Source organism: Hemicordylus capensis, chromosome 4, assembly GCF_027244095.1.
Source record: "Hemicordylus capensis ecotype Gifberg chromosome 4, rHemCap1.1.pri, whole genome shotgun sequence".
NCBI classification, from domain to species: Eukaryota; Metazoa; Chordata; class Lepidosauria; order Squamata; family Cordylidae; genus Hemicordylus; species Hemicordylus capensis.
Window position 1 is genome coordinate 5,646,050 of NC_069660.1, and position 22,179 is coordinate 5,668,228.

General features: G+C 48.3%; 1 protein-coding gene across 2 annotated transcripts in view; it reads left to right on the forward strand.

Moving 5' to 3' along the window:
* Window positions 1-4,681: 4,681 nt before the first annotated feature.
* Window positions 4,682-22,179, forward strand: part of SDCBP2 (syndecan binding protein 2) — a 28,322-nt gene continuing 10,824 nt past the window's right edge. The window contains exons 1-2 of one of the 2 annotated variants that reach the window (XM_053247331.1): window positions 16,938-17,036; window positions 17,594-17,741. The gene's annotated coding sequence lies outside the window, so the exon portion shown is untranslated. Of the gene's footprint in view, window positions 4,894-16,937; window positions 17,037-17,593; window positions 17,742-22,179 lie in introns of those variants that run through there. The other variant, XM_053247334.1, reaches the window with a different exon arrangement.

Genomic DNA, 22,179 nt, shown 5'->3' on the forward strand with positions numbered 1-22,179 from the left:
TATCCTCACAACACCCCTGTGAGGTAGGTCAAATTGAGAGAGACATGACTGGCCCAGAGTCACCCAGTGAGTTTCATGGCTGAATGGGCATTTAAACTCAAGTCTCCCCGGTCCTGGTCCAACACTCTAACCACTACACCACACTGGCTTTGGTTGAGTCAAAGGCTTCCTGGAAAGGGTGGGTTTTGAAGCGGGATTTAAAAGCAGAAGGAGGTGTTCTGGGAGGCAATTCCAAGCACTAAGGGCAGCCAGAGGGTGGAATCATTTGAGGGAACAGGATTGCTTCTGGTGGCTGGGGGTGATGGAATGGGGATGCAAGCACATGGGCAGAGATGCACTGAGAGATGGTTACCGGGAGGAGGGCTGATGTTGTGTCCCCTTTGCTAAGCAGGGACTGCCTTGGTTTGCATTTGAATGTGATGCTACTTGTGTGAGCATTGTAAGATATTCCCCCTTGGGGCATGAGGCCATAGCTCAGTGGAAGAGCATCTGCCTGCTTGCCTACAGGAGGTCCCTCCCTGGCAGCATCTCCAAGAGAGGGCTGAGAGAGACTCCTGCCTGCAGCCTTGAAGCTGCTGCCTGTCTGTGTGTAGACAATCCTGAGCGAGATGGACCAAGAAGACAATTCAGCAACTGGGAGTTATTCTTGGCGAACCACAGCAGAGCTGATGCTACTCAGTAGAAGGCTGCTTCCTATGTCCCTGTGCATATATTGGGACAGAAGGCTGGAGACACCAGAGGCTGTAGTGGAGCAGGGGCAGGGAGCCGGAGGTGCTCCAGCTGCCGCTCTCCCGCTCCCCTCATCCCTGGCCCTGATCTCTTCTGGCTGAGGGCAATGGGAGTTGTGGTGCAAGAGAGCCTCAGGCCGGCTTCTCCTGCTCCTACAGCTCTTTCAAGATGGGGACAAGAAGTGTATACAGTAGGCAGTGCGTGGATCTATGGGCCACATGTGACAATGGAATCATCTTTGTAACAAGGGTCTGGATAGAGGTGAGATGGTAGAAGGCCAGAGAGAAGGTGGCAGGAATTAAGAGAACTCCTATCTCTTCTCACATAGGAAGCTGCTTTATACTGGGCCAGACCCTTGGTCCATCTAGCTCAGTATTGTCTTCACAGACTGGCAGCAGGTTCTCCAAGGCTGCAGGCAGGAGTCTCTCTCAGCCCTCTCGTGGAGAGGCTGCCAGGGAAGGAACTTGGAACCTAGATGCTCTTCCCAGAGTGGCTCCATCCCCTGAGGAAAATCTCTTGCAGTGCTCACAAACCAGTTCTGCCTTTCATATGCAACCAGGGTGGACCCTGCTTAGCTAAGGGGACAAGTCAGGCTTGCTACCACAAGACCAGCTCTCCTCTGAGAGGCACTCTGAAATTATTTCTGATCATGGGCACAGATTTCCATGTCTCCAAAAGCTGCTTTGCAGCTGCCTAATGGAAGATGTGTGGAAACCCTCTCCCCGCCGCCCACCAAAAGCAATACAAGACTATGTTTGTGCTAATGGACATCTGTGCCTCCAGCCTCGGAAGGGATTAGAAGTCTACAGAGTCCGTCCCTCAAAGGCTGGGCTTGCCCACCTACTCGCTCTCCATGGGCTCATCTGCCCAGTCCAGGACCACCCTGTGCCCCGAGCTGTGTCTGGGTGACCTCACCTGCCAGAGGTCCCTGCAGAGCGGCACTAGGCTCCACAATTCATTGTGGCGGGGGGTGATGGAAGTTGTAGTTGAGCAACATCTGGAGCACGTCAGGCATTGCTCACTCCTGATCTAGTGCATCATCCTACAGTCAAGAGGGGAATTTGTAGATCCCCAGCTTCTTCCTGTGTAGGCTGCAGAGACGGGAGGATACCAGCACTTTGAATTACATTCCTCCTCCTCCTCCTCCTCTCCCCTCTCCCTTCTTTTGTTTTTAATTGCTTCCCTTTGCTCATGCCTTGATTGTGCTTGGCAACAGCCGGTGTGGGGGATGCAAGCGGAATCCATCCCAGGTGGTAGACCTTCACTTTGTGTTCCAGGGGGAGCGGGCAGGAAGTCTGCAAGGGAGGCAGTTTTCCCTCCTGGGGGGTGGGGGTGGAAGGGCAGAGGTGGCATTTAGTCCCTCTCCATACGCCCACCTCCTCCTCCTCCTCCCTCCTCCAGCCGCCCACTTCGCTCTGCTTCAGATCCCTCTTCCTCTCCTGCTGAATGGCTCCTTCTCCTCGCTGCCCCTTTGCAAAGGAATTAGCTCTGGGGTTTACGTATCCTGTCCTCATGGGACTTGCTGTGGGTTAATGGTGCTCAATCTCCTCCAGCAAACCTGAAGGTGCTTTGCATTTTTCTAAAAAAGCACCTAGAAAAATGGAATTCTGCAAGTTGTATGATGCAAACATGTGGGAGGCATAATTTGAAAATGATGCGTTTGCTCTTAAGGAGCTTGCCCTTCTTTTAAGGAGAGCCGGGTGGTGCTCATGGCTTGCAATAGCCTCACCACAACCCTGTGAGGTAGGCTGGGCTGAGAGATCGTTACCCGCCTAACATTGCCAAGTGAACTTCAGGGGCTGAGCAGGGATTTGAACCTGGGCCTTCCTGCTTCTGCCTTGCCCAGTATCCTGTTCATGTGCAGCTCAGTGTGTTCAATTCAGTATATGAATATCCATAAGAAGTCCTCAACCCTATTTCTGAAAAATGGGGCCGTAGCTGAGTGGCAGGGCATCCGCTCGGCATGCAGGAGGTCCCAGCTTCAATCCCGCCTGCCTGAAACCTTGGAGAGCTGCTGCCAGTCAGTGTGGACAATACTGAGCTCGATGGTCGGAGCTGGTGTAAGGCAGCTGCTTAGGTTCCTAAGGGAGTTCTCTGCTGCCCCAAATGGGCTTGCAATCTAAACAATGCCTCTCAGACACCAACAACAGCCATGGAAGGGTGCTGCTGAGATAGTTGCTCTCCTGCCAACTGGTGCGCCACTGTGGGAGACAGGATGCTGGACGAGATGGGCCTCCAACAGGGCTGTTCTTATGTTCTTTTGAGAGCTACCACTGGCAGCTGAAGATGCCACCACGGACTTCAGAGCTTGAGATCAGGTGGACCATGCCGATTCTGTCTCTGATCTGTGCTGCAAGCTGTTTACAGCAGTCCAAGGAACATGCATGTGTGAAAAAGCCCAGAGGGTCCTCTCCAAGGGTGTCTAACCCACTGCTGCCAAGTTCAATGGCCGGCCTTTAATGGGTGGAACATAGGAAGCTGCCATAGACTGAGTCTGGCCATTGGCCAATAGCTCAGTATTGTCTTTACAGACTGGCAGTGGCTTCTCCAAGGTTGCAGGCAGGAGTTTCTCTCAGCCTTGCCTTGGAGATGGTGCCAGGGAGGGAACTTGGAACCTTCTGCTCTTCCCAAAGCGGCTCCATCTCCTGAGGGGAATCTCTTACAGGTCACACATCAAGTCTCCCATTCAAATGCAAACCAGGGTGGACCCTGCTTAGCTATGGGGACAAGTCCTGCTTGCTCCCACAAGACCAGCTCTCCTCTCCTAAGGGTGCATCTGCTACCCTTTCCTCCTGATGGCTGATATCCATCCATTTGGCTGATATCCTGCAGGTTGCTACTGCTGTTTATGGCATTGTGGCCCCAAGGTTCACTTGAGGATTTGGGACATTGTTGTTTGCAGAAGGTGGCTGCTTGTGTGGGGTGGTGCTGCCGAAAGCTTAAAGCAATCTTAAAGTAATCTGAGTGCCGCTGAAGGAGTTGAATGAGGTGGGAAATAATGAATTCTTGTGTGCACGCAAAGTTTGAAGCACCTCTCTTGAGTAACTCAACCCCTGCTTTTGCTTTGCAGTGGACTGACTGATTAATTGGATAGAAATGGCTAAAGAGCCAAGGCTGCTTGAAACTAGTTTCAGGGCAGCATTGCCTGTTCCAGAGTCTCTGTGGTTTCTGGAGCTGTGACTCCCTCACTGAACTCTGGGAATTGTCGTTTCTGAGCATGTTGATTTGGTGTTTGCTGTGCTGTTTTAATGACTGAACATCATTACGTGCAAGACCAGAGCAAAGTCCAGCACCCTCCTTCCCACTGCATCCACCCACAGGAGGAGAGCTGGTCTTGTGGTAGCAAGGATGAATTAGCCCCTTTGCTAAGCAGGGTCTGCCCTGGTTTGCATTTGAATGGGAGACTACATGTGAGCTCTGTCAGATCTTCCCTTTAAGGGATGGGGCCGCTCTGGGAAGAGCATCTGCATGCTCGCATGCAGAAGGTTCCCAGTTCTCTCTCTAGCAGCATTTCCAAGACAGTGCTGAGAGAGACTCCTGCCTGCAAGCTTGGAGAAGCCACTGCCAGTCTGGGTAGACAATCCTGAGCTAGATGGACCGACTCAGTATATGGCAGCTTACTATGTTCCTAACTAGATGCCTCTAGGAAGCCCGTGGGTTGGAGAGGAAGGTGGCGGCAACCTTCCTGCTGTCCAGAGGAGAGCTGGTCTTGTGGTAGCAACCATGACTTGTCCCCTTAGCTAAGTCCACCCTGGTTGCATTTGAATGGGAGACCACATGTGAGCCCTGGAAGATATTCCCCTCAGGGGATGGAGCTGTTCTGGGAAGAACATCTAGGTTCCAAATTCCCTCCCTGGCAGCATCTCCAAGGTAGGACTGAGAGAGATTACTCCCTATATGCTGCTGCTAGTCAGTGGCATCTTGCCTCTGTCCATGGTTTCCAGATAGCTGTCATGACTAATAGCTTTGGGTGGATCTTATCCCCCTTGTCAAAGCCATCAAAACTAGGGGTGGTCCTTATATTTGTGCAAAGCAGTGGCCACTTTGAACAATTTTCCAAAACTGCATAGTTCTGAGATTTAGGCTAGGGTTTGTGCAGATGTATTCCTCCAGGAAAGGGGGGAAAGAATGAGGCAGGAGAGCTGGTGCTGAGAGAGAGATAAGGTAAGTTGTGAGCAATATCCTCTCCCCCCCCCCCCGCTCTTCTGTGTTCTCAAATTGGCAGGTGTGGGCTGTAATGGGATCGCAGCAGATGTTTGCCGAATGAAAGCTGAGCGGTGTTAATTTCCAGGTTGGAGGGCGGGGTTGTGAGACCTGTAACTGAGCTAACATGCAGGAAGAGGTCAGGGGAAAGGTCTACATAGGCAGGACTATGCACCATTCCCTAAGCCACACCTTGTCCCAAAGTAACCCCATTCTACTCTTCTGAATAAATGGAGCCAGTTGCCTGTTCATGCATCATATAACTTGGTCTGCAACACTCATTCAGAGCACTGAATTGTGAGGCTTCCTTTGGGCACTTTGGCTATCTGTGCCTGAAGGAGAGAAGCTGATCAGGCAGAGGGGATTCCATAGCAGAGAGAAGTCAGATGGAGCAGTGTTGAGTGAAGACCCCAGGAAGACCGTTCATGTCCAAAGCTAGACACTGATGATGGAGGAGGAGGAGGCGGGGGAGAGAGAGGAAACAGCGGCATCTGAGGGGGCCAGCCACATGACTGTTGAAATTGCCAAGGAGTCGAAATAGACTTGCGGGCACACTTTACCTTTTAAGGTGGCAGGGGTCGTATTGGAGAGGGGAAAGGTGAGCTCGGTGTCAAGGTCCTTCCTCTGCTCCTTGGCCTTCAATAGCAGCTTGATTCGCAGCCATTAACCATGACAACCTTCATCTCCCTGCCATGAAAAACTTTTACCTGTTTTTCTGCAGGAAAGCAGCTGATAAAAGCAGTATTAAAAAGGTACTGAGAGGGCACTTCTGGTCAGTGGTCAAGGTAGGATGGAGGGGAACAGGCAGCTCCTTCTTTGTGTGTTTGGACTGCAGCGCTGTAGGGATCTGTAGGACAAATCCAGCGTTCTGGTGCTCAGAGGATCATAAGGCAGGGGTTCTCGACTTTGGGTCTCCAGATGTTGGACTACGACTCCCAACTCCCCCACCCCCACCCCCACCCCTACAATGCTCAAAGGCTGGAGGGAGTTGTAGTCTAACACCTGGAGACTCAGGAGTGGGACACCTGCCATGAGGGGCAGATGCAGGTCCTGGAATCACAACGCAGGTCATCTTCAGCGGGCTTTGATTCTTCAGAGTTTTTCCACCATCATTTGGTATTTATGTTAATGAAACTGAGCCGGCAGAAAAGCATTGCTAGCAACCCTTAAAACCATCAGCACTGCACCAAAGACCAGATGGCTCCCAGGAGAACGGCTTGTAACCTAGGCCTGTATTAGACAAGAGGGATAAAAATACATTAAAAGATGGAGATTGTGGTGGAATCTTTTGTCTCCTTATGTTGCAAAGAATGTCTCTGAGTGTGGGTGGGAAGAATTATTCAAGCCAGCACTAGGGAATGGGGGGGGGGTGACCCTCTAACACTTCCCCAATGCTGTCTTCCCACACTTTCTTTTTGTGACTAATCGTTTGAGGAGGCCTTGAATTGGGGCCTCTGCAGAGGGAAAGGGTTGAATTCCCTTCCCCACACATGGCAACCCTAATCCAAATGGGGTTCCCCTGAAATTCAAGATGCTTTTTGAGACCCAGACTCTGCGTTTCCAATTGCACCTCATCACACCTAATTTGACCCTCACTACCCAGCTGCTGAATTCCTCCTTTGCTCAGCAAACTTTGGTATCTGCAAATGTCCTGCTAGAGAAGGTTGTGACTTTTGTCCAGAAGGGGGCAATGCATGCTCAGGATGAGGGATGCAGTATAGAGATCAGTCCTTGCATAATGCTGGTGAAGAGCAGCAGAGTTTTGTGACCGAAAGCCATTGTGACTGGGAATGATGGGAGTTGTAGTTCAACATCATCCGGCAGCCCAACTTGGAGAAGCCCTGCTTTAACGAGGGATGTGGGGATAAAGCTGGGATCATCATCATTCCATCCATGGACATGGTGCTTTACAAGGAAACAAAGGGCAGGTCCCTGCCCTGAAGTGTCCACAAATGCATATGCAGTTCATCAGATATTTGTGCGGCTGTGTTCCCTCGAATGGATTCCCAGTTGTTTTTGACTACAACTCCCAGAATCCCCAAGCAAAATCATTGCAGCTGGGGTTTCTGGGAGTTGTAGTCAACAACATCTGGGAATCCCTGTTGGGTGGGGGGAGAATAAAACAAAGGTTGAGGGAATGTTGGATGGGAAACGGGATCAGATGCACTGGCTTCAGTTCTGGAGTTAAAGGTGGGGCGCTCCTGGGCAGAGAAAGAGGTGTGTGTGTGTGGGGGGGGGGGTTAGGCCTCAGCAAGCCAGCAAAGGGTGAGCAGAGGGGCCGAGTGTTCCTAGAGCTGGTGTGCAGCATGGAGGGGGAGCTGTGGGGTCTGGCCTGCTGGAGGGCTGACAAACCGGAGGAGGAGGAGGAGGAGGAGGAGGAGAGGACATGATGGGGGGCACCAGCTGGCACTCTCTCTTGTTCTCTGTGCATGAGAGCAGGAGGTCAGAGGAGAGCGGAGCAAGGCTAGCGAGGCTGGAGGGAAGTGGAAACGGCAAAATGTAAGGAGGAAGAAAAAGTCAAAACTAAGCCCAAAGGACTGCAGGATATGGAAGGAGCAGGATGCAGGGAGGGTGGACTGTGGACATCAGCTGATCCCACAGTGGGCATTTTGTAGCAGAGAGCTCAGACACCGTGGAAGAGTTCGGGGGGGGGGGGAGTCTGTCCAAAGCTGGAGACTGACGGAGGAGGAGGAGGGGGTGGTGGTAAGGAGAGAGAAGAAAGAGCTGTAGTCAAAGGGTCATCTGCGCCAGTGTTTCTCAACCACCAGGCTGTGGACCGGTGCCAGTCCACGAGGCATTGGGTACCGGTCCATGAGGCAACACTAATAAAAATCACCCCCCACAAAAGCAATTTTGGGCCGGCGGGGGCCAGCGGGAGCTCTCCGGAGCTCATTTCCAGGCAGCCTTCGCTGCTGGATAAGGTTCATTTCACTTCCTCGAAATGAACATTATCCAGCAGCGAGGGCTGCTTGGAAATGAGCTCCGGAGAGCTGCCCGAAATTGTTTTTTGGGGGGGTTCCTGGGGGTGGTGGGTGAGGAGGGTGACCCCCCTATGCATTGCTGGTCCAGGAAACTGCGCATGAAGAATGTACCAGTCCATGACTCCAAAGACATTGAGAAACACTGCTCTACGTGACTGTAGCAGTTGCCAAGGAGCAAGGTGGGGCAGAATTGGCCAGGAGAAAGGTGAGCCAGGCAGCAAGAGGCAAGGGCTCCTCTGCCTTCTGATCGCAACTGAATCCTCTAATTGGCTTAGGGCTATATGATCACAGTTCAGGTGACAGGGATGCAGAGGGTGGGATGTGCTTGTGTTGATGCCACCTTTCAGGTTAAAAACTGCTTACAATAGCTAAAATGACAGCACCATTGGAATAAATCCAGCACCATAGAAAAAGGCCCCAGTTAAAACAGGATGGAAAGGAAAAGCTTCCAGCTGGCATTCAACAGCCTTGGCCCTGGTGGGAGCCTTTCACAACCTGGGTGCCACTGCTGAGAAGACCCTCTCTTGGGGTCACTCTTATTTTTACACTTTTAAAACATTGAAAAAACACCACCACCACCACCACCACCACACTGATGCATTTCTTGCTTTGGAGTGCTGTGCCATAAAATAAATCGCACCACATAGCAGCCAAACACAACGTTAAGACCAGACTGCCCATAGCAAGATCCTGACCCAAGGGCAGAACAGGAAAACAGATAACTGTGGATCTCTCTGGGAGGGAGCTGCCGAGACTGGGATGGGGTTGGGCAATTGCAGAGAAGCCGCCCTCAACAGATCTTGCCCGATGCGTAGATCCGCTTGGGAGAAGGCAGCCCTTCAAGTAATTGGGGCCCAAACCGTCCAGGGCAAGGGTTCCCAAGCTTGGCTGCCCGGATGGTGTAGGACTACTGCTCCCAGCATCCCCCACTACAATGGAAAGACCAATGTGGCTGGAGATGATGGGGTGTGTGGTCCCGCCGTGTTTGAGAAGGCCTGGCTTAGGGGTTTAAAGGTAACAGAAAGCTGGACTGTGCTTGGAAACAGTTTGGCTGCCCTTGCAAGCCCCTTAGGAGCCGAGTGCAGGCGCGAGTGCTCTGTCCATCTGACTGCCACATCCTGCACGGCCACCTGCAGTTTCTGAAAACATTTTCCAAGAGCAGCTCCATGTAGACACAAGGTGATAACACCAAATGCATATATAGAGCCAGCGTAGTTCTCAGACTTGGATGTTGTTGGACTACGACTCCCATCATCCCCAGCCACAAGGCCATAATGGGAGTGGAAGTCTAACACCACCAGGGACCCAGCTTTGAGAACCCCCTGCTCTAACCCCTACACATACATGGCGTTTCACATAGAGTTAGAAGACAGGTCTCTGCCCCAAGGGCCTCACAGAGATAATGCCTGCTGAAGTTAGGACTACAGGTGAAACTCGGAAAATTAGAATATTGTGCAAAAGTCCATTAATTTCAGTAATGCAAATTAAAAGGTGAAACTGATATATGAGACAGACGCATTACATGCAAAGCGAGATAAGTCAAGCCTTAATTTGTTATAATTGTGATGATCATGGCGTACAGCTCATGACAACCCCAAATCCACAATCTCAGAAAATTAGAATATTACATGGAACCAAGAAGACAAGGATTGAAGAATAGAACAATATCGGACCTCTGAAAAGTATAAGCATGCATATGTATTCGGTACTTGGTTTGGGCCCCTTTTGCAGCAATTACTGCCTCAGTGCGGCATGGCATGGATGCTATCAGCCTGTGGCACTGATGAGGTGTTATGGAAGACCAGGATGCTTCATTAGCGGCCTTCAGCAATTCTGCATTGTTTGGTCTCATGTCTCTCATCCTTCTCTTGGCAATGCCCCATAGATTCTCTATGGGGTCAGGTCAGGCGAGTTTGCTGGCCAATCAAGCACAGTACACTGTATACTTTTCAGAGGTCCGATATTGTTCGGACCTCCGCATTACTGAAATTAATGGACTTTTGCACGATATTCTAATTTTCCGAGTTTCACCTGTATAGCAGGGCTTCTCAGACCATTGTGCCTGGGGATGACGAGAGCTGTAATCCAACCGCTTCTGGTGACCCAAGGCTGAACGCTGCTGGCCTCAGTGGAAGTCTTGCTTAGAAACAGCAGGCCATGAGGAGCAGTTCCCGGGGAACAGCAGCAGGAAGAGGGAATTTTCAGAGCCCAGCCGGAGGCGACGAACTGGCAACTGTGGGGAGAATCGGGGTGCTGGGCTCCATGGACGTTTGCCCAGATCCAGGAGGGATCCTCTTCAGTAGTGGACTAGTTGATAAGACATTTTATTTTATATATTTTATACCGCCCCAAACATCCATCTCTGGGTGGGTTGCAATGAAATGAAATAAATGGCAACAGAAAAAGTTAAACCATTACAACAATTTAAAATGTTAAAAACAATGTTAAAACTATTTAAACAGTATTTAATTAAAAGCCTGGGGGAACAGATGTGTCCTTAAAGACTTTTTAAAGAGTTGTCAGAGATGGAGGAGGCTCTTATTTCAGCAGGGAGCGCATGCCGAAGCTTCGGGGCATGGCAAAGTGACTTGGTGTAGAGGACTTTAAAAATGATTAGACCTCTTCATGGGAAGAAGAAAAACTTTACCCACAAGTTTTTCTTAGAGGGTTGGACTAGGACTGGGAAGACCAAAGTTAACTTTGACTCTCCATTTGACCATGAAACTCAATGGGTGACTTTGGGCCAGTCATGTATCTCTCAGCCTGACCTACCTCACAGGGTTGTTGTGAGGATAAAAATAAGCATGCACACTGCTCTGAGCTCCTTGGTGGAAAAGCGGGTTATAAATGTAAATGAATGAATGAATGAATGAATGAATATTCAGTCATATTTCTGACTTGGAAAAAATACCAGCCAATATTAATTCCAGCCCACAAACTTTGTTTCAGTCAAATAGTACAAGCATTAGACAGAGTAAGTTGAATGAAGTGAAAATGTGGCTGAGCAATGGGATATCCTCACCTGGAAAAAGAAAAGGGGGAAGAACATAACACAGCACCAAAAAGCCAAGACGAAAGAAGCAGGGTGGTATCGTGGTAGAATTCCCTTGGGTGTGAATAATGTCGATGCATGATGTATTTATATTATTGCCAACTGTATGTTCTAATATCTTTCTGGGGATTATATCCCATTCCAGCCAGATTATCTGCTGTACATGTGTTGAACATCATGTGTAAATAGGGCTTCGCCCTCCCAGTCTTCTGGTATTTCCAGACTGGTGGTGGGATTTTCAGACAGATGTATACTTCCATCCATTTTAATGGGGCGTGTGCAGGAGAGCTTCCTGGCAGATTGTGTTTCTTTACATGCCTCAGAAGAATCAGGTGAATTCTTTCTTCAGCCTCTGCCACTGACTCACAGCATGGTCTTGGGCAACTCAATAGGATTCAAGGACATAACAGTTTCCAAAAGCGTTGCCAGTGGAAGAAGTGGCTGGTAACCTAATTATTATCGGAACATAATTAATACCTGGGGTGGTACCTCCCTGGCAACAAAGCTGCAACATTCCCACGCTTCAGCTCCGGAAAAGTCACGGGACGTTGATATGATAGCAACGAGTTATTTAAAGACTTTGGCATCTGACTTTGCTGCCGAGCTCCAGCGGTGACCTGTCTACCAGGCCTGTAATTATACCTTGAGTAACTTACTAAACTTCCTGGGTCATGACTCTGCTCCTGAAGAATGTCAGGGCTGCATTCAGATTTGTGAGAATGGAAATAGAGGACTATCACAAGGGGGGGAATCTGATGAGAACTCCATCCCTAAGGGAGTAAGACTTGCCTTGCTGGAGAAGGCCAAGACCAGAGAGCATGCAACTGGCAAAGCCATATAGCACAGAACCAGAGAAGCTTCACTGTTTCAAAGTGTAGGGGGTGGTGATTCATGCTTGAACATTCCACCTCCCCCCCCCGAGAAAATTCCCGGCATCTAAAAAAACTAGCAGCTCAGAGAGAACGGTTTACCCATGCCTTTCCCTTGACATTTATTTAATTAATTATTTTTATATCGCCCAAAATTTACGTCTCTGGGTGGAGACATAAAAACATGCTGGTTTTTTTCTAGGGGAAGAGAGTTTTTCCGATGAGTTTGGGTAGTCTAGGAAAGTTTAACGGCCACAATGTAGGAGAGGAGAGCTGGTCTTGTGGTAGCAAGCATGATTTGTCCCCTTAGCTAAGCAGGGTCTACCCTGGTTGCATATGAAAGGGAGAGCTGATTTGTGAACACTGAAAGAGATTCTGCTCAGGGGATGGAGAGCAGAAGGTTCCAAGTTTCCTCCCTGGCAGCAGCTCCAAGATAGGGAGGAGAGAGATTCCGGCCTGCAACCTTGGAGAAGCCGCTGCCAGTCTGTGAAGACAATACTGAGCTAGATAGACCAATGGTCTGACTCAGTATATGGCAGCTTCCGATGTTCCAATGTTCAACAGCAGCAGGAGGGCCAGGTTTGCCCAACCCTTGGCTAGAGAGATGCTGCTTCTGCCCAGCGAGTTTTCATACTTGCCTGCTGCAGCTGCAGCTGTGATGGTTAACTTTTTACTTTTTACATCTCTGGGTAAACCCCTGGCTTATATGTTATGATTCTGGAGACTTATATACTGACTTCCAACAAAAGTAAAAATAAGAATAAAAACCTTCAAGTGGTCTACTTGGGGAAATAAATAAACAAATAAATAAAAATAATCTTCCTGACTACCAGGGGCTCACAGTCTAAAAAGAAGCACAAGGGAGACCCCAGCAACAGCCACTGGAGGGATGCTGTACTGGGGCTGGATACAGCCAGTTGCTCTCCCCCTGCTACATATTTATCTATCTATCATATTTCTATACTGCCTGATATGTACACCTTTAGGTGGTGTACAAAATTTAAAATATTTAAAACTTAAATTAAAATACATGACAATAAAAACAATAGAATAAGATAGATATTAAAACAAGTTTTTTAAATTATTAAAATTAATTCTAATTAAAAGCCTGTGAAGACTCTTCTCAAGGAAATTCTTGAGGTCATATAAAAAGTCACCCCTTTGAAAGGTGCCTCTTTGCCAACTTAGCAGGGGTTAAATATAAACATGCCCTGTCTGCAAACTCTGTATGTGGGATTAAACCACACCGTCCCTTTTTGCTCAACTTCCTCCCTTGCCACTAGAGCAGAAATGAACAACTATCTCACCAGTCCATTTATTGAAAATATGCCCCACCTTTCTATAAGAGCATTAATTGCCTTCCCATGATAAAATTAGGAACATTTGGAGGAGACCTGGTTGTGTGGTAGCAAGCATGAATTGTCCCCTTTGCTAAGCAGGGTCCATCCTGGTTTGCATTTGAATGGGAGACTGCATTCCCCTTTAGGAGACAGAACTGCTCTGGGAAGAGCACCTGCCTGCTTGAGTGCAGAAGGTTCCCAGTTCCCTCCCTGGCAGCATCTCCAAGACAGGGCTGGGAGAGATTCCTGCCTGTAACCTTGAAGAAGCCGCTGCCAGTCTGTGAAGACAATACTGAGCTAGATGGACCAAGCGTCTGACACAGGAGAAGGCAGCTTCCTATGTCTTCCCATGATAAAATTAATGGACTGTACAAGCCAAAATGAATAATGTAATGTAGAATACCTTAGAACTCATCAATTCTAAAAAGATTGGATGTGCTTTAATCCACCGTGGGACTAATATTAATATTTTGATTAATAATCCAGTCCTGAGAGGACCCTCACAAATAGGCGTGTCTTCACTGCCCACCTCAAAGAAGGCAGCGAGGAGGGCTCCAGGGGTGTCTCTCTCAGGACAGGCTGTTCAGCCCACCTTGGCTGCTACCGCAGCTGAGAAGTCCCTTTCCTGAGTAACCACCACCCCCGCCCCGTGCTGTGTGGCAGGAAGAAGACCTCCAAGAGCGCCAGCGTGGTGTAGTGGCTAGAGTGCTGGACTAGGACCGGGGAGACCTGAGTTCAAATCCCCATTCAGCCATGAGACTTGCTGGGTAATTCTGGGCCAGTCACTTCTCTCTCAGCCTAACCTACTTCACAGGGTTATTGTGAAAGAGAAACTCAAGTATGTAGTACACCGTTCTGGGCTCCTCGGAGGAAGAGTGGGATATAAATGTAATAATAATAATAATACCTGTAGCCAAAAATTGGTGGGACCATAAAATTGAAAAAGTTGAAGAAAATGAAGATGTAAAAATATTATGGGACTTCCGACTACAAACAGACAAATATCTGCCACACAACACACCAGATATAACTGTAGTCAAGAAGAAAGAAAAACAAGTGAAAATAATCGACATAGCAATACCAGGGGATAGCAGAACAGAAGAAAAAGAAATAGAAAAAGTCACCAAATACAAAGATCTACAAATTAAAATTGAAAGGCTGTGGCCGAAAAAGACCCAAATAATCCCAGTGGTAATTGGCGCCCTGGGTGCAGTTCCAAAAGACCTTGAAGAGCACCTCAACACCATCGGGGCCACAGAAATCACCACCAGCCAATTACAAAAAGCAGCTTTACTGGGAACAGCCTATATTCTGCGACGATATCTATAACAACTGACAATAAAATTCAGGCATCCCAGGTCCTTGGGAAGGACTCGATGTCTGGATAAAACAAACCAGTCAATAACACCTGTCTGACTGTGTAAAGAAGAAATAATAATACAATTTTTCTCATCTGTGTAAATAAACAACAACAACAACAACAACAAAAATAATAAATAAAGAGAGGGTGGAGTGTTCTGGCGGGCTCATGTGTGGTGCAGAAGAGGCAGCTCCCGAGAGATTCTGCTCCAGGCTGTGGACACTCTGCTTTGAAAACTGCTCTTCAACCAGCCAAAGCTTGCCCAGGGGAACAGGAGCAGTGACTATCTCTCTCTCTCTGTTCTGGAACTGTCCACTTTGTCTCATTCAAGCACCCCAGGAGACACGGCTGCAAATCTTCACCAGCTCTTCCTGTGATCCTTGCATCCCAAATGAGCTCTGGCAAGTGTGAATTAGAGTGGAAATAACATATTGCACACATATGCAGGGGGTGGGGAAGGCTGTTGTTTAAATTTCAATCCTTTATAACAGTTCATTTTTAAAATTCAGCTTTGAAGGAAACATCAACAGCTCCCCCCCTCCGCACTCCCCCGACATCTTTCATCTTGTCTCTCTGGGCCTGTTTGCATAATACCTCTTTGGCCTATGTGGTTATAAATGGGGGATGTACCGAGAGTGCGAACTCATCACCTCACCTTTCGTGTCTCTCTCTGTGTGTGGAGATTGTTGGTTTGAACCAGCCCAGAATTGAGATGAAAGGGATGGGGTTTTTTGTTGCTGCTGAAATTTCCTCAAAGCTTAATTTTTAAAATGAACTGTTCCAAATAGAATGCAAAATTGTTGTAGATAGATGACATGGGGTCAGTCCAGAAAAAGAGCCCCCACCCCCAGAAGAAAGGAATGCAATGGGAGAGTGCTGGGAAGAGGTCCACGAAAAACATCCCCACAGGCATCATGCTTTCTGTGCAGAAGCCTCTGGGAAGCCCCCAGGCAGGGCATGAGGACACCCAGCCGCTTCAGTCGTCCAGCTGATATTTAGAGGCATCGGGCTGTGATGATGGCCTCTAACTTGGGTGGAGAGCTGGTCTTGGGTAGCAAGCATGAATGTTCTCCTGTGCTAAGCAGGGTCCACTCTGGTATGCATTTAAATGGGAAACTACATGCGTGACGTCTCTATACCTACATAGAGTAGAATCGTTTGGACAATGGTTTTCCCCATGACACTCTATGGATGTGAAAGCTGGACTTTGAAGAAGCAAGATAGAAAAAGTATTGAAGCCTTTGAACTTTGGTGCTGGAGAAGACTTTTGAGGAGACCATGGAGAGCCAGGAAACAAACAAACGGATCATCAAACAAATCAATCCAGAATTTCCACTCGAGCCGCAAATGAACAGGCTCAAACTATCATACTTTGGACACAGGGGCGTAGCTAGGGGAGAGGGGGCCCGTGTTCAGCATCTCTCTGGTGCCCACCCCGAGTGAGGGAGATAATGCAGAAAATAGGGAGGGGAGGATCTGGAGGGCCCTCAGGAGCTGGGGGCCCGTGTTCTTTGAACCCTTTTGCTCAATTATAGCTACGCCCCTGCATCAACTACCAGACACTTGGGAAACGCTGCACATGATGCGAAGATCCAGCTCCCTTGAAAAGTCCATAATGCTGGGAAAAGTTGAAGGAAAGAGAAGAAGAGGACGACCAGCAGCCAGGTGGATGGACTCGATGACGACAGCAGTGAAGGCACCACTGAGAGACCTGAAAGGCCAAGTTGAAGACAGATCATCCTGGAGAGAATCTATCTATGTGGTCGCTAAGAGTCGATACCCACTTGAAGGCACTCAGTCAATCAATCAACAAGTGTGAGCACTGGAAGATCTTCCCCTGAGGGGATGGGACCATAGCTCAGTGGGAGAGCACCTGCCGTCTTGCAGGCAGAAGGTTCCAAGTTCCCTCCCTGGCAGCATCTCCAGACAGGGCTGAGAGAGACTCCTGCCTGCAACCTGGGAGAAGCCGCTGCCAGTCTGTGTAGTCAGTAATGGACAAAGGGTCTGACTTGATAGAAGGCAGCTACCTATGTTGGATGGCTTTAAAAGAGGACTAGACAGATCAATGGAGGCCAAGTCAATCAAGGACTGCTTGTCATGATGGCTATACTGTACCTCCAGGTTTGGAGACAGTATGCCTCTGAATATCAGTTGAACCCGAATACCAGGTTCACTTTTAAAATGCTCACAGGTCCAGTCATTCACACAAAGACATGTATGCATATGCACAGGCGTCTGAATGCAGGTACAACATAATGTCTGAACAGGGCTAGTCTATGTGCTGCCACCTGCTGGATTGTGCTGAGATAAGATGTCTGCACACAGATAATACTGAGGAAGTTGCTCTATTTCACATGGCATGTGCTGGGATTAGGATGTGCTTACAGGCTTTGGGGGTAGGAGATTTGACTTGATTCTACAAATGTACTGGGAATTCCAGAAGGAGGTTTTTAGGATCCATCCCTGCAGTCTGTCAGCAATTGGACAGAGAGAACAGAAATGGTGAGCAGTGGCTTCTGTTAAAGAGGGAATTCCACATGTGCAAGACTGGCATATGGGAACAGTCTGGCAGAGGGAAAGTCTAAAGCAAACTGGGGAAACATAGGAAGATAGGAAGCTGCCATATACTGAGTCCAACCATTGGTATATCTAGCTCAGTATTGTCTTCACAGACTGGCAGTGGCGTCTCCAAGGTTGCAGGCAGGAATCTTTCTCAGCCCTATCTTGGAGATGCTGCCAGGGAGGGGACTTGGAACCTTCTGCGCTTCCCAGAGCGGCTCCATCCCCTGAGGGGAATCTCTTGCAGGGCTCACACTTCTAGTTTCACATTCACATGCAGCCAGGGTGGACCCTGCTTAGCTAAGGGGACAAGTCATGCTTGCTGCCACAAGGCCAGCTCTCCTCTCTTGCTGGCTTCTATTGCCCAAAGAGTCTCATTTGTACCTGGGCAAAGCAGCCTCTGCAATAGTGACTTGCAAATAGTTTCTCGACTGTGAGCCGCCCACAAACACTTTACGTCACCCTGAGGCTGGGGACCTGGTTCTCTCACCTTGCAACAGGTGCTTTCCAGAGTTTCACTTCCTAGTCAGCTGACGGCTCCTCCCAGCCAAGCAGCCTCCAGCTCTGCCCCTGTTAAAAAGTTGAGGGAAACTTGGAAGGCGAAAACCCAGAGCGGATCTCTCACCACTGGAGGCAGGCATTGACCCGGTAAGGAGACTCTCTGTTTTGGAGGGGGGAGGAAGAGAGGAAACCACCCCTTGGGATAACATTTCACACTCTCTTGCTGTGTTGTTGTTTTTTTGCCTTGAATTGTGAAATCCAGGAGCTTATAAAGAACTTTGGCAGTCTGTTTTTAAAATCGGCCCCCACCTTTCTTAGTATCGCCAGAGTGAGGGTGTAAATAGGATTTTGGCTCTGTCAAGAGGGGCAGGATAGCCAGGTTGTGACATTCCTCTTTTACTTGGGACCTAGAAAGGTGGTGCTTCCTCACTGGTTTAGCTAGCATCTTCTTCTATAGAACGGAAGTTCCCAACCTTGTGGCTTCAGGACTACAACCCATTATCCTCAGCCACAATGACATTTGACTATTGTGGCTAAGGATGATGGGGGTTGTAGTCCAACAACATCTGGGGACCCAAAGTTGGGAACCCCCAGTTCTATAGGGAAAGACAGCGGGAGGAGAGGACAGAGCCCAAGTTTGCTTTGATAACGCTTAAAGAAATTGCTTGTTAATAACTGGTTACTTACCGGTTGATCAATAACTGGGTCTGTTCATTTTTTTAATCTACTGGGAATTCTGGGCTATCTCACCAGCGGGAGATAAAGGCTCTGGTACTTTGCTCTTTGCTGACTTCTGTGGATTTCTATGGACTCTTAGAAAATGCTTGCAGCCACAGTTTGGGAATGACTTGCGATCAGTTTGTGGTGGTTTGGATTTCTGCAGACTTCAGAACACTGTGGAGGAAAAGGTCAGGGTAGTGGCTGTGGTGGGCGAAGGGCTGGCCCTGCTATTAGGCAGGGAGATGCAGCTTGCTTTAGGCGGCAGGTAAGAGCAGCGTTCTGTCTGTTCTCTGCGTATGTACACCATTAAGCCTCAGGGGCCACGTGCAGCTCTGGGTCCTGGAAGCAAAGGGGTCCTGCAGGGTGAGTGAGGGTTTCTCCCCATGCAGAAAAATAACCGCAGTCCTCAAAAGCACCCTGACCCTGGGCGTGGGTTGCAGAATGTATATGAAGCTGCCTTTTACTGAGTTGAGGGCTGTTCTCACAGTTCTCATTGGGGCAGGAGGTGCATCCTACCCAAGTTTGGGAGCAGTTACAGCAAATGTTACATTTCCTGATTGTCTCTGAGTAAAAAGCAAGCTAGGAGGGGGAAGAAGTGATGGTCTTTCAGTTCCAGTGGGTGGAAGCCATGGGGTTGGGGGGTGTTTCATCCTACCTTGTTAATGAGCTGGGTACAGCTGCTGGGGAGGACAGAGCCCTCTGACCCAGCGGCTACTTAGCAGACCCTCACTTCCACCCACTCCTTGCTTTTTACCCAAGTTTGGAAGCACACACATCTCCTACCCTTATTAGAACAGTGAGAAAAGCCTCCAGACTCTCAGTCCATCTCTCTGGGATCACCTCTCTGGCAAGGGTCTTTCTTGCCCAACTCGGCCTGCTGCCAGAGAGGGAACCTGGGACCTTTTGCATTCAAAGGCCTACCAGTGAGCTCTGGTCCCTCACAAGCTATTGAGCTAGTGCTCCCTCGCAAATGCCTCTTTTGCCATTTGAAAGGGTGCCTTCACGGGTGGTCTCAAGTGGGGAGAAAAAAAGATTTCTGCACACTCCAGAACTAGCTGCACATGAGTCAGCAATGGTAAAGCACATGCTTTGCACAGAGAAGGTCCTAGGTTCAGCCCCTAGCTGCATCTTCAGTTAAAAATAAAGAAAAGCCCACATCAGGTGGTACCCAGAATCCTGGCAGAGGCTGTGTTTTTCCATGACTAACACTTTGTGTTGAGCAATTCCTGGTATCCAGTGGTGCATGACGATAGTAACTTGTGATCACCCATCTCGATTGCATCAGTGAGCTAGGAACGATGACTCCTGTCAGTAAGATCATGGAATAATCTCTCCCGGAAGCTTGGGAAAAAAACCCCATCATATAGTTTCTGTGTTTAAAAAAAGAAAAGGAAAAGCTGCAATGTTTGTTTAATTTGTTTAGACTGTGTAAACAAGAAATAATAAATATGTATACCCCGCCCCTTCAGTGCACTACTGCTCGGGGCGGCTTACAGCATTAATAAAATAGATACAACATAGGACAAAATAATAATAATTTTTTAAAAGTGAAAAGACATGGCTAAAACAATTCAAATAACGAGTTTTAAAACTGAAACCAAAAGTTATCAGTAAAACCTAAACACTATAAATCCTACCAGATAAAAGCAGAAGATAAGATATTAAAAGCCTCTCTAAAAAGATTCTTTCTAAAAACACTGAGGGAGGGAGCATGGCAAAGCTCTTCCAGGAGGGTATTCCAAAGCTGAGGGGCCACAACAGAAAAGGCCCTGTTTTTAGTCCCCGCCAACTGGATCTCCATTAGTGGAGCAGGGCCTGAGATGCTGAGCAGGGCCTGAGATGTTGAGCGGAGGGCCCTGCCAGGTTCATATGGGTGAATGCAGTCCAATAGGTACCCCAGTGCCAAGCTGTGTAGGTCTTTAAAGGTTAAGACCAGCACCTTCCATCTAGTCTGGAAGTGGACCAGTAACCAGTGAAGCTGCCGCCGGATGGGTGAGAGACTCATGAAGCAACTTGCACCCACAAGCATCCTTGCAGAAGCATTCTAGACCAGCTGAAGCTTCCAAACCATCTTCAAGGGTCGCCCCACATAGAGCACATTGCAGTAGTCCAATCTGGATGTCATCAAAGCATGAGTGACTGAGGTCTGGTCCAACTTCCCCAAGAAGTAGGGTTGCAGCTGGCATACCTACCATAGCTGGCAAAAAGGACCTCTGCACACTGCTACCACCTCTATTTCCAAGGACAGTATCAGGTCCAGAAAGGCCTCCAAGCTGCGGACTTTGTCATTCAGGGGGAGTGTGACACCATCTAAGGCCATATTTACTTCACTACTCAGATGATCCGTTTTACCAACCCAGAGCACTTCCGTCTTATCTGGATTAAATTTCAGCTTGTTTGTCCACATCCAGTCCAGGACAGCCTCCAAGCCCCACTTCAGAGCTTTCACTGCCTTCCTGGTGTCTGCTGACTTAAAAGCTAGTTAGTGCTGGGAGTCATCAGCATACTGATGGCACTGCAGCCCACACCCATGGATGACCTCTTCCAGAGGTTTCATGTAGATGTTAAACAGTGTAGGTAGGGGCGTATCTAGGGTGGGGCAGGCAGGGCTCATGCCCTGGGCGCCACTTGAAGGGGGGCACCATATTTCTATTTTTTTTTTTTAAAAAAAGGCTTCTGAAAACAAAATGGCCACTGTGCATGCTCAAATGGCCTCTGTGAGGCTCTAGGCCATGCCAGGCCTCACAGAGGCCATTTCAGCATGCATGGTGGCCATTTTGTTTTCAACGGCCATTTTTTTAAAAAAATAAAAAATTAAATGGCCACCGCACATGCTCAAATGGTCCCTGTAAGGCCCTAGAGGCCAGCAGCAGGGGGAGAGGGAACCTTTGCAGAACCCCCCCCTGGCCTTTAGGAAGCCCCCCAAAGGGGCTACAGGTAATTTTAAAAAAAAATGTTAATATAATATAAGTCACTGTACACATATTCAGATATGTGATGTATGTGACCTTCAGACTTGTATTTTTCAGCTGATATTATGGTAAAGTTATCTGAAAGATGAGTGTCAGATGTTTGGACAGGGGGCGCAATTTCAGTGCTTGCCCTAGGCGCTATTTTTCCTAGATACGCCTCTGAGTGTAGGGGACAGAATGGATCCTTGTGGCAACCCATAGGCCAAAGGGTGGAGCAGGCACCCCCCAGCACCACCTTCTGAGTACGACCCTCCACTTAGGAGTGGAGCCACCATATAACCATGCCCTGAAGACCCAACCCAGAGAGAGATGACCCAGAAGGATACCACAGTATCGAAAGCCATTGAGAGGTCCAGGAGAATCCACTCTCCCTCTATCTCCTGGTGTAGGTCATCCACCAGGGCGACCAAGGCAGTTTCTGTCCTATATCCAGGTTGGAAGCCAGACTGGAAAGGAAATTTATAATTTTTAATACAAGTACTTATAGCAATTCCAGATGACAAACATCATAATGGAAGAGGCATTCTCTTGAGTGTGAGAGGAAGGGGCATGCTTCTTTTCAAGATGCTTGCTCCAAAACAGACATGCATCTTCTGAAGCCAAAGTGTGCTTTTTGTTTCAGAATGGATTTAAAAAAATCTTTATGCCAATGAATGCACAATTTAATTAATCAAAATGAACTAAAGGTGTTCATTTTATTAAAGCAAAGACTTTAGCTGTTCTGTGAACATTATGACATCCTGTTCTGTTTTAAAATTATTTTCTGTTTTATTACTTTTTTATTTGTATGCTGCTTTGGAACTCTTATTTATAAGCTGAATAAAAATATTTTAAATCACTGATTATTTGACTAAAATTCATATGATTAATTTGCTAATAGTTTTATAGCTGGG